Source organism: Scyliorhinus torazame, chromosome 19, assembly GCF_047496885.1.
Source record: "Scyliorhinus torazame isolate Kashiwa2021f chromosome 19, sScyTor2.1, whole genome shotgun sequence".
NCBI classification, from domain to species: Eukaryota; Metazoa; Chordata; class Chondrichthyes; order Carcharhiniformes; family Scyliorhinidae; genus Scyliorhinus; species Scyliorhinus torazame.
In genome coordinates this window covers 29,311,664-29,325,989 of record NC_092725.1, presented here as the reverse complement: position 1 = coordinate 29,325,989, position 14,326 = coordinate 29,311,664, and the positions used below count along the sequence as shown (strand labels likewise).

Here is a 14,326-nt window from a genome sequence, read left to right as displayed (position 1 = left end):
CTGTACCACAGCCACACCCAGATCCCTCTGTACCACAGCGACACTTGGATCCCTCTGTACCGCAGTGACACCCTGATCCCTCTGTACCAAATCAACATCCAGATCCCACTGTACCGCAGCAACACCCAAATACCTCTGTACAACAGCAACACCCAGATCCCTCTGTACCACAGCAACACCCAGATCCCTCTGTACCTCAGCAACATCCAGATCCCTCTGCACCACAGTAACTCCCAGATCCCTTTGTACCACAGCGACACCCAGATCCCTCTGTATCTTAGCAACACCCAGATCCCTCTGTACCACAGCAACACCCAGATCCCTCTGTACCACAGCAACACCCAAATCCCTCTGTACCACAGCAACACCCAGATCCCTCTGTATCACCGCAACACCCAGATCCCTCTGTACCACAGCGACGCCCAGATCCCTCTGTACCACAGCGACACCCAGATCCCTCTGTACCACAGCAACACCCAGATCCCTCTGTCCCGCAGCAACACCCAGATCCCTCTGTACCTCAGCAACACCCAGATCCCGCTGTACTACAGCAGCACCCAGATCCCTCTGTACCACCGCAACACCCAGATCCCTCTGTACCGCCGCAACACCCAGATCCCTCTGTACGACAGCGACTCCCATATCCCTCTGTACCACAGCAACACCCAGATCCCTCTGTACCCGAGCAACACCCAGAACCCACTTTATCACAGCAACAACCAGATCCCTCTGAACCACAGCAACACCCAGATTCCTCTGTACCACAGAAACACCCAAATCCCTCTGCACCACAGCAACACCCAGATCCCTCTGTACCACAGCATCACCCAGATCCCTCGGTACCACAGCAACACCCAGATCCCTCTGTACCACAGCAACACCCAAATCCCTCTGTACCACAGCAACACCCAGATCCGTCAGGATCACAGCAACACCCAGATCCCTCTGTACCACAGCGACACCCAGATCCCTCTGTATCACCGCAATACCCAGATCCCTCTGTACCACAGCGACGCCCAGATCCCTCTGTACCACAGCGACACCCAGATCCCTCTGTACCATAGCAACACCAAGATCCCTCTGTACCACAGCGACACCCAGATCCCTCTGTACCACAGCAACACTCAGATCCCTCAGGATCACAGCAACACCCAGATCCCTTTGTACCACAGCGACACCCAGATACCTCTTTACCGCAGCAACACCCAGATCCCTCTGTTCCGCATCCACACCCAGATCCCTCTGTACCACAGCAACACTCAGATCCCTCTGTACCCTAGCGACACACAGATCCCGCTGTACCACAGCAACATCCAGATCCCTCTGTACCACAGCAACACCCAGATCCCTCTGTACCACAGCAACACCCAGATCCCTCTGTACCGCAGCATAACCCAGATCCCTCTGAAATCACAGCGACACCCAAATCCCTCTGTACCACAGCAACACCCAGATCGCTCTGTACCACAGCCACACCCAGATCCCTCTGTACCACAGCCACACCCAGATCCCTCTGTACCGCAGTGACACCCTGATTCCTCTGTACCAAATCAACATCCAGATCCCTCTGTACCGCAGCAACACCCAAATCCCTCTGTACCACAGCAACACCCAGATCCCTCTGTACCACAGCCACACCCAGATCCCTCTCTACCGCAGTGACACCCTGATCCCTCTGTACCAAATCAACATCCAGATCCCTCTGTACCCAAGCAACACCCAGATCCCTCTGTACCACAGTAACACCCAGATCCCTCTGTACCACAGCAACACCCAGATCCCTCTGTACCGCAGCAACACCCAGATCCCTCTCTACCACATCAAAACCCACATCCCTCTGTACCGCAGCAACACCCAGATCCCTCTGTACCACAGCAACACCCATAACGCTCTGTACCACAGCGACACCCAGATCCCTCTGTACCGCAGCTACACCCAGATCCCTCTGAACCACAGCAACACCCAGATCACTCTGTACCACAGCAACACCCAGTTCCCTCTGTACCACAGCAACACCCAGATCCCTCAGGATCACAGCAACACCCAGATCCCTCTGTACCACAGCAACACTCAGATCCCTCAGGATCACAGCAACACCCAGATCCCTTTGTACCACAGCGACACCGAGATCCCTCTGTCCCACAGCAACACCCAGATCCCTCTGTACCACAGCAACACCCAGATCACTCTGTACCACAGCAACACCCTGATCCCTCTGTACCACAGCAACACCCAGATCCCTCAGGATCACAGCAACACCCAGATCCCTCTGTACCACAGCGACACCCAGATACCTCTTTACCGCAGCAACTCCCAGATCCCTCTGTACCGCATCAACACCCAGATCCCTCTGTACCACAGCAACACTCAGATCCCTCTATACCTAGCGACACACAGATCCCGCTGTACCACAGCAACATCCAGATCCCTCTGTAACACAGCAACACCCAGATCCCTCTGTAAAACAGCAACACCCAGATCCCTCTGTACCGCAGCATAACCCAGATCCCTCTGAAACCACAGCGACACCCAGATCCCTCTGTACCACAGCAACACCCAGATCCCTCTGTACCACAGCCACACCCAGATCCCTCTGTACCACAGCGACACTTGGATCCCTCTGTACCGCAGTGACACCCTGATCCCTCTGTACCAAATCAACATCCAGATCCCACTGTACCGCAGCAACACCCAAATACCTCTGTACAACAGCAACACCCAGATCCCTCTGTACCACAGCAACACCCAGATCCCTCTGTACCTCAGCAACATCCAGATCCCTCTGCACCACAGTAACTCCCAGATCCCTTTGTACCACAGCGACACCCAGATCCCTCTGTATCTTAGCAACACCCAGATCCCTCTGTACCACAGCAACACCCAGATCCCTCTGTACCACAGCAACACCCAAATCCCTCTGTACCACAGCAACACCCAGATCCCTCTGTATCACCGCAACACCCAGATCCCTCTGTACCACAGCGACGCCCAGATCCCTCTGTACCACAGCGACACCCAGATCCCTCTGTACCACAGCAACACCCAGATCCCTCTGTCCCGCAGCAACACCCAGATCCCTCTGTACCTCAGCAACACCCAGATCCCGCTGTACTACAGCAGCACCCAGATCCCTCTGTACCACCGCAACACCCAGATCCCTCTGTACCGCCGCAACACCCAGATCCCTCTGTACGACAGCGACTCCCATATCCCTCTGTACCACAGCAACACCCAGATCCCTCTGTACCCGAGCAACACCCAGAACCCACTTTATCACAGCAACAACCAGATCCCTCTGTACCACAGCAACACCCAGATCCATCTGTACCACAGCAACACCCATATCCCTCAGGATCACAGCAACACCCAGATCCCTCTGTACCACAGCAACACCCAGATCCCTCTGTACCCGAGCAACACCCAGAACCCACTTTATCACAGCAACAACCAGATCCCTCTGAACCACAGCAACACCCAGATTCCTCTGTACCACAGAAACACCCAAATCCCTCTGCACCACAGCAACACCCAGATCCCTCTGTACCACAGCATCACCCAGATCCCTCGGTACCACAGCAACACCCAGATCCCTCTGTACCACAGCAACACCCAAATCCCTCTGTACCACAGCAACACCCAGATCCGTCAGGATCACAGCAACACCCAGATCCCTCTGTACCACAGCGACACCCAGATCCCTCTGTATCACCGCAATACCCAGATCCCTCTGTACCACAGCGACGCCCAGATCCCTCTGTACCACAGGGACACCCAGATCCCTCTGTACCATAGCAACACCCAGATCCCTCTGTACCACAGCGACACCCAGATCCCTCTGTACCACAGCAACACTCAGATCCCTCAGGATCACAGCAACACCCAGATCCCTTTGTACCACAGCGACACCCAGATACCTCTTTACCGCAGCAACACCCAGATCCCTCTGTTCCGCATCCACACCCAGATCCCTCTGTACCACAGCAACACTCAGATCCCTCTGTACCCTAGCGACACACAGATCCCGCTGTACCACAGCAACATCCAGATCCCTCTGTACCACAGCAACACCCAGATCCCTCTGTACCACAGCAACACCCAGATCCCTCTGTACCGCAGCATAACCCAGATCCCTCTGAAATCACAGCGACACCCAAATCCCTCTGTACCACAGCAACACCCAGATCGCTCTGTACCACAGCCACACCCAGATCCCTCTGTACCACAGCCACACCCAGATCCCTCTGTACCGCAGTGACACCCTGATTCCTCTGTACCAAATCAACATCCAGATCCCTCTGTACCGCAGCAACACCCAAATCCCTCTGTACCACAGAAACACCCAGATCCCTCTGTACCACAGCCACACCCAGATCCCTCTCTACCGCAGTGACACCCTGATCCCTCTGTACCAAATCAACATCCAGATCCCTCTGTACCCAAGCAACACCCAGATCCCTCTGTACCACAGTAACACCCAGATCCCTCTGTACCACAGCAACACCCAGATCCCTCTGTACCGCAGCAACACCCAGATCCCTCTCTACCACATCAAAACCCACATCCCTCTGTACCGCAGCAACACCCAGATCCCTCTGTACCACAGCAACACCCAGATCCCTCTGTACCGCAGCAACACCCCGATCCCTCTGCACCGCAGCAACACCCAGATCCCTCTGTATCTCAGCAACACCCAGATCCCTCTGCACCACAGTAACACCCAGATCCCTTTGTACCACAGCGACACCCAGATCCCTCTGTATCTTAGCAACACCCAGATCCCTCTGTACCACAGCAACACCCAGATCCCTCTGTACCACAGCAACACCCAAATCCCTCTGTACCACAGCAACACCCAGATCCCTCTGTATCACCGCAACACCCAGATCCCTCTGTACCACAGCGACGCCCAGATCCCTCTGTACCACAGCGACACCCAGATCCCTCTGTACCACAGCAACACCCAGATCCCTCTGTCCCGCAGCAACACACAGATCCCTCTGTACCACAGCAACACCCAGATCCCGCTGTACCACAGCTACACCCAGATCCCTCTGTACCACCGCAACACCCAGATCCCTCTCTACCGCCGCAACACCCAGATCCCGCTGTACGACAGCGACTCCCAGATCCCTCTGTACCACAGCAACACCCAGATCCCACTGTACCCGAGCAACACCCAGAACCCACTTTATCACAGCAACAACCAGATCCCTCTGTACCACAGCAACACCCAGATCCATCTGTACCACAGCAACACCCATATCCCTCAGGATCACAGCAACACCCAGATCCCTCTGTACCACAGCGACACCCAGATACCTCTTTACCGCAGCAACACCCAGATCCCTCTGTACCGCATCAACACCCAGATCCCTCTGTACCACAGCAACACCCAGATCCCTCTGTACCGCAGCATAACCCAGATCCCTCTGAAACCACAGCGACACCCAGATCCCTCTGTACCACAGCAACACCCAGATCCCTCTGTACCACAGCCACACCCAGATCCCTCTGTACCACAGCGACACTTGGATCCCTCTGTACCGCAGTGACACCCTGATCCCTCTGTACCAAATCAACATCCAGATCCCTCTGTACCGCAGCAACACCCAAATCCCTCTGTACCACAGCAACACCCAGATCCCTCTGTACCACAGCGACACCCAGATCCCTCTGTACCACAACAACACCCAGACTCCTCTGTACCACAGCAACACCCAGATCCCTCTGTACCGCAGCAACACCCAGATCCATCTCTACCACAGCAAAACCCACATCCCTCTGTACCGCAGCAACACTCAGATCCCTCTGTACCACAGCAACACCCAGATCCCTCTGTACCACAGCAGCACCCAGATCCCTCTGTACCACCGCAACACCCAGATCCCTCTGTACCGCCGCAACACCCAGATCCCTCTGTACGACAGCGACTCCAAGATCCCTCCGTACCACAGCAACACCCAGATCCCTCTGTACCCGAGCAACACCCAGAACCCACTTTATCACAGCAACAACCAGATCCCTCTGAACCACAGCAACACCCAGATCCCTCTGTACCACAGCAACACCCAAATCCCTCTGTACCACAGCAACACCCAGATCCCTCTGTACCACAGCATCACCCAGATCCCTCTGTACCACAACAACACCCAGATCCCTCTGTACCACAGCAACACCCAAATCCCTCTGTACCACAGCAACACCCAGATCCCTCTGTATCACAGCAACACCCAGATCCCTCTGTACCACAGCGACACCCAGATCCCTCTGTACCACAGCAACACTCAGATCCCTCAGGATCACAGCAACACCCAGATCCCTTTGTACCACAGCGACACACAGATACCTCTTTACCGCAGCAACACCCAGATCCCTCTGTACCGCATCAACACCCAGATCCCTCTGTACCACAGCAACACTCAGATCCCTCTGTACCCGAGCGACACACAGATCCCGCTGTACCACAGCAACATCCAGATCCCTCTGTACCACAGCAACACCCAGATCCCTCTGTACCACAGCAACACCCAGATCCCTCTGTACCACAGCATAACCCAGATCCCTCTGAAACCACAGCGACACCCAGATCTCTCTGTACCACAGCAACACCCAGATCGCTCTGTACCACAACCACACCCAGATCCCTCTGTACCACAGCCACACCCAGATCCCTCTGTACCGCAGTGACACCCTGATCCCTCTGTACCAAATCAACATCCAGATCCCTCTGTACCGCAGCAACACCCAAATCCCTCTGTACCACAGCAACACCCAGACCCCTCTGTACCACAGCAACACCCAGATCCCTGTCCCACAGCAACACCTAGATCCCTCTGTACCACAGCGACACCCATATCCCTCTGTACCACAGCGACACCCAGAATCCTCTGTACCGCAGCAACACCCAGATCCCTCTGTACCACAGCAACACCCATAACGCTCTGTACCACAGCGACACCCAGATCCCTCTGTACCGCAGCTACACCCAGATCCCTCTGAACCACAGCAACACCCAGATCACTCTGTACCACAGCAACACCCAGTTCCCTCTGTACCACAGCAACACCCAGATCCCTCAGGATCACAGCAACACCCAGATCCCTCTGTACCACAGCAACACTCAGATCCCTCAGGATCACAGCAACACCCAGATCCCTTTGTACCACAGCGACACCGAGATCCCTCTGTCCCACAGCAACACCCAGATCCCTCTGTACCACAGCAACACCCAGATCACTCTGTACCACAGCAACACCCTGATCCCTCTGTACCACAGCAACACCCAGATCCCTCAGGATCACAGCAACACCCAGATCCCTCTGTACCACAGCGACACCCAGATACCTCTTTACCGCAGCAACTCCCAGATCCCTCTGTACCGCATCAACACCCAGATCCCTCTGTACCACAGCAACACTCAGATCCCTCTATACCTAGCGACACACAGATCCCGCTGTACCACAGCAACATCCAGATCCCTCTGTAACACAGCAACACCCAGATCCCTCTGTAAAACAGCAACACCCAGATCCCTCTGTACCGCAGCATAACCCAGATCCCTCTGAAACCACAGCGACACCCAGATCCCTCTGTACCACAGCAACACCCAGATCCCTCTGTACCACAGCCACACCCAGATCCCTCTGTACCACAGCGACACTTGGATCCCTCTGTACCGCAGTGACACCCTGATCCCTCTGTACCAAATCAACATCCAGATCCCACTGTACCGCAGCAACACCCAAATACCTCTGTACAACAGCAACACCCAGATCCCTCTGTACCACAGCAACACCCAGATCCCTCTGTACCTCAGCAACATCCAGATCCCTCTGCACCACAGTAACTCCCAGATCCCTTTGTACCACAGCGACACCCAGATCCCTCTGTATCTTAGCAACACCCAGATCCCTCTGTACCACAGCAACACCCAGATCCCTCTGTACCACAGCAACACCCAAATCCCTCTGTACCACAGCAACACCCAGATCCCTCTGTATCACCGCAACACCCAGATCCCTCTGTACCACAGCGACGCCCAGATCCCTCTGTACCACAGCGACACCCAGATCCCTCTGTACCACAGCAACACCCACATCCCTCTGTCCCGCAGCAACACCCAGATCCCTCTGTACCTCAGCAACACCCAGATCCCGCTGTACTACAGCAGCACCCAGATCCCTCTGTACCACCGCAACACCCAGATCCCTCTGTACCGCCGCAACACCCAGATCCCTCTGTACGACAGCGACTCCCATATCCCTCTGTACCACAGCAACACCCAGATCCCTCTGTACCCGAGCAACACCCAGAACCCACTTTATCACAGCAACAACCAGATCCCTCTGAACCACAGCAACACCCAGATTCCTCTGTACCACAGAAACACCCAAATCCCTCTGCACCACAGCAACACCCAGATCCCTCTGTACCACAGCATCACCCAGATCCCTCGGTACCACAGCAACACCCAGATCCCTCTGTACCACAGCAACACCCTGATCCCTCTGTACCACAGCAACACCCAGATCCCTCAGGATCACAGCAACACCCAGATCCCTCTGTACCACAGCGACACCCAGATCCCTCTGTATCACCGCAATACCCAGATCCCTCTGTACCACAGCGACGCCCAGATCCCTCTGTACCACAGCGACACCCAGATCCCTCTGTACCATAGCAACACCAAGATCCCTCTGTACCACAGCGACACCCAGATCCCTCTGTACCACAGCAACACTCAGATCCCTCAGGATCACAGCAACACCCAGATCCCTTTGTACCACAGCGACACCCAGATACCTCTTTATCGCAGCAACACCCAGATCCCTCTGTTCCGCATCCACACCCAGATCCCTCTGTACCACAGCAACACTCAGATCCCTCTGTACCCTAGCGACACACAGATCCCGCTGTACCACAGCAACATCCAGATCCCTCTGTACCACAGCAACACCCAGATCCCTCTGTACCACAGCAACACCCAGATCCCTCTGTACCGCAGCATAACCCAGATCCCTCTGAAATCACAGCGACACCCAAATCCCTCTGTACCACAGCAACACCCAGATCGCTCTGTACCACAGCCACACCCAGATCCCTCTGTACCACAGCCACACCCAGATCCCTCTGTACCGCAGTGACACCCTGATTCCTCTGTACCAAATCAACATCCAGATCCCTCTGTACCGCAGCAACACCCAAATCCCTCTGTACCACAGCAACACCCAGATCCCTCTGTACCACAGCCACACCCAGATCCCTCTCTACCGCAGTGACACCCTGATCCCTCTGTACCAAATCAACATCCAGATCCCTCTGTACCCAAGCAACACCCAGATCCCTCTGTACCACAGTAACACCCAGATCCCTCTGTACCACAGCAACACCCAGATCCCTCTGTACCGCAGCAACACCCAGATCCCTCTCTACCACATCAAAACCCACATCCCTCTGTACCGCAGCAACACCCAGATCCCTCTGTACCACAGCAACACCCATAACGCTCTGTACCACAGCGACACCCAGATCCCTCTGTACCGCAGCTACACCCAGATCCCTCTGAACCACAGCAACACCCAGATCACTCTGTACCACAGCAACACCCAGTTCCCTCTGTACCACAGCAACACCCAGATCCCTCAGGATCACAGCAACACCCAGATCCCTCTGTACCACAGCAACACTCAGATCCCTCAGGATCACAGCAACACCCAGATCCCTTTGTACCACAGCGACACCGAGATCCCTCTGTCCCACAGCAACACCCAGATCCCTCTGTACCACAGCAACACCCAGATCACTCTGTACCACAGCAACACCCTGATCCCTCTGTACCACAGCAACACCCAGATCCCTCAGGATCACAGCAACACCCAGATCCCTCTGTACCACAGCGACACCCAGATACCTCTTTACCGCAGCAACTCCCAGATCCCTCTGTACCGCATCAACACCCAGATCCCTCTGTACCACAGCAACACTCAGATCCCTCTATACCTAGCGACACACAGATCCCGCTGTACCACAGCAACATCCAGATCCCTCTGTAACACAGCAACACCCAGATCCCTCTGTAAAACAGCAACACCCAGATCCCTCTGTACCGCAGCATAACCCAGATCCCTCTGAAACCACAGCGACACCCAGATCCCTCTGTACCACAGCAACACCCAGATCCCTCTGTACCACAGCCACACCCAGATCCCTCTGAAACCACAGCGACACCCAGATCCCTCTGTACCACAGCAACACCCAGATCCCTCTGTACCACAGCCACACCCAGATCCCTCTGTACCACAGCGACACTTGGATCCCTCTGTACCGCAGTGACACCCTGATCCCTCTGTACCAAATCAACATCCAGATCCCACTGTACCGCAGCAACACCCAAATACCTCTGTACAACAGCAACACCCAGATCCCTCTGTACCACAGCAACACCCAGATCCCTCTGTACCTCAGCAACATCCAGATCCCTCTGCACCACAGTAACTCCCAGATCCCTTTGTACCACAGCGACACCCAGATCCCTCTGTATCTTAGCAACACCCAGATCCCTCTGTACCACAGCAACACCCAGATCCCTCTGTACCACAGCAACACCCAAATCCCTCTGTACCACAGCAACACCCAGATCCCTCTGTATCACCGCAACACCCAGATCCCTCTGTACCACAGCGACGCCCAGATCCCTCTGTACCACAGCGACACCCAGATCCCTCTGTACCACAGCAACACCCAGATCCCTCTGTCCCGCAGCAACACCCAGATCCATCTGTACCTCAGCAACACCCAGATCCCGCTGTACTACAGCAGCACCCAGATCCCTCTGTACCACCGCAACACCCAGATCCCTCTGTACCGCCGCAACACCCAGATCCCTCTGTACGACAGCGACTCCCATATCCCTCTGTACCACAGCAACACCCAGATCCCTCTGTACCCGAGCAACACCCAGAACCCACTTTATCACAGCAACAACCAGATCCCTCTGAACCACAGCAACACCCAGATTCCTCTGTACCACAGAAACACCCAAATCCCTCTGCACCACAGCAACACCCAGATCCCTCTGTACCACAGCATCACCCAGATCCCTCGGTACCACAGCAACACCCAGATCCCTCTGTACCACAGCAACACCCAAATCCCTCTGTACCACAGCAACACCCAGATCCGTCAGGATCACAGCAACACCCAGATCCCTCTGTACCACAGCGACACCCAGATCCCTCTGTATCACCGCAATACCCAGATCCCTCTGTACCACAGCGACGCCCAGATCCCTCTGTACCACAGCGACACCCAGATCCCTCTGTACCATAGCAACACCAAGATCCCTCTGTACCACAGCGACACCCAGATCCCTCTGTACCACAGCAACACTCAGATCCCTCAGGATCACAGCAACACCCAGATCCCTTTGTACCACAGCGACACCCAGATACCTCTTTACCGCAGCAACACCCAGATCCCTCTGTTCCGCATCCACACCCAGATCCCTCTGTACCACAGCAACACTCAGATCCCTCTGTACCCTAGCGACACACAGATCCCGCTGTACCACAGCAACATCCAGATCCCTCTGTACCACAGCAACACCCAGATCCCTCTGTACCACAGCAACACCCAGATCCCTCTGTACCGCAGCATAACCCAGATCCCTCTGAAATCACAGCGACACCCAAATCCCTCTGTACCACAGCAACACCCAGATCGCTCTGTACCACAGCCACACCCAGATCCCTCTGTACCACAGCCACACCCAGATCCCTCTGTACCGCAGTGACACCCTGATTCCTCTGTACCAAATCAACATCCAGATCCCTCTGTACCGCAGCAACACCCAAATCCCTCTGTACCACAGCAACACCCAGATCCCTCTGTACCACAGCCACACCCAGATCCCTCTCTACCGCAGTGACACCCTGATCCCTCTGTACCAAATCAACATCCAGATCCCTCTGTACCCAAGCAACACCCAGATCCCTCTGTACCACAGTAACACCCAGATCCCTCTGTACCACAGCAACACCCAGATCCCTCTGTACCGCAGCAACACCCAGATCCCTCTCTACCACATCAAAACCCACATCCCTCTGTACCGCAGCAACACCCAGATCCCTCTGTACCACAGCAACACCCAGATCCCTCTGTACCGCAGCAACACCCCGATCCCTCTGCACCGCAGCAACACCCAGATCCCTCTGTATCTCAGCAACACCCAGATCCCTCTGCACCACAGTAACACCCAGATCCCTTTGTACCACAGCGACACCCAGATCCCTCTGTATCTTAGCAACACCCAGATCCCTCTGTACCACAGCAACACCCAGATCCCTCTGTACCACAGCAACACCCAAATCCCTCTGTACCACAGCAACACCCAGATCCCTCTGTATCACCGCAACACCCAGATCCCTCTGTACCACAGCGACGCCCAGATCCCTCTGTACCACAGCGACACCCAGATCCCTCTGTACCACAGCAACACCCAGATCCCTCTGTCCCGCAGCAACACACAGATCCCTCTGTACCACAGCAACACCCAGATCCCGCTGTACCACAGCTACACCCAGATCCCTCTGTACCACCGCAACACCCAGATCCCTCTCTACCGCCGCAACACCCAGATCCCGCTGTACGACAGCGACTCCCAGATCCCTCTGTACCACAGCAACACCCAGATCCCACTGTACCCGAGCAACACCCAGAACCCACTTTATCACAGCAACAACCAGATCCCTCTGTACCACAGCAACACCCAGATCCCTCTGTACCACAGCAACACCCAAATCCCTCTGTACCACAGCAACACCCAGATCCCTCTGTACCACAGCATCACCCACATCCCTCTGTATCACAGCAGCACCCAGATCCCTCTGTACCACAGCAACACCCAAATCCCTCTGTACCACAGCAACACCCAGATCCCTCTGTATCACAGCAACACCCAGATCCCTCTGTACCACAGCGACACCCAGATCCCTCTGTACCACAGCCACAGCCAAATCCCTCTGTACCGCAGCAACACCCAGATCCCTCTGTACTACAGATACTCCCAGATACCTCTGTAACACAGCAACACCCAGATCCCTCTGTCCCGCAGCAACACCCACATCACTCTGTACCACAGCAACACCCAGATCCCTCTGTACCGCAGTGACACCCTGATCCCTCTGTACCAAATCAACATCCAGATCCCTCTGTACCGCAGCAACACCCAAATCCCTCCGTACCAAAGCAACACCCAGATTCCTCTGTACCACAGCAACACCCAGATCCCTCTGTACCACAGCAAGACCCAGATCCCTCTGTACCGCAGCAACACCCAGATCCCTCTCTACCACATCAAAACCCACATCCCTCTGTACCGCAGCAACACCCAGATCCCTCTGTACCACAGCAACACCCAGTTCCCTCTGTACCGCAGCAACACCCCGATCCCTCTGCACCGCAGCAACACCCAGATCCCTCTGTATCTCAGCAACACCCAGATCCCTCTGCACCACAGTAACACCCAAATCCCTTTGTACCACAGCGACACCCAGATCCCTCTGTATCTTAGCAACACCCAGATCCCTCTGTACCACAGCAACACCCAGATCCCTCTGTACCACAGCAACACCCAAATCCCTCTGCACCACAGCAACACCCAGATCCCTCTGTATCACCGCAACACCCAGATCCCTCTGTACCACAGCGACACCCAGATCCCTCTGTACCACAGCAACACCCAGATCCCTCTGTCCCGCAGCAACACCCAGATCCCTCTGTACCACAGCAACACCCAGATCCAGCTGTACCACAGCTACACCCAGATCCCTCTGTACCACCGCAACACCCAGATCCCTCTCTACCGCCGCAACACCCAGATCCCTCTGTACGACAGCGACTCCCAGATCCCTCTGTACCACAGCGACACCCAGATCCCTCTGTACCACAGCCACAGCCAAATCCCTCTGTACCGCAGCAACACCCAGATCCCTCTGTACTACAGAGACTCCCAGATACCTCTGTACCACAGCAACACCCAGATCCCTCTGTCCCGCAGCAACACCCAGATCACTCTGTACCACAGCAACACCCTGATCGCTCTGTACCACAGCAACACCCAGATCCCTCTGTACCACCGTACACCCAGATCCCTCTGTACCGCAACAACACCCAAAAACCCTCTGTACCACAGCGACACCCAGATCCCTCTGTACCGCAGCAACACCCAGATCCCTCTGTACCGCAGCAACACCCAGATCCCTCTGTACCACAGCAACACCCAGATCCCTCTGTACCGCAGCAACACCCCGATCCCTCTGCACCGCAG

The 14,326-nt window shown here is 55.3% G+C and overlaps 1 protein-coding gene across 1 annotated transcript in view; it reads left to right on the top strand.

Annotated features, from left to right (window-relative positions):
* Nucleotides 1-14,326, top strand: part of LOC140395883 (complement factor B-like) — a 684,813-nt gene that overhangs the window by 311,425 nt on the left and 359,062 nt on the right. The window lies entirely within an intron of this gene.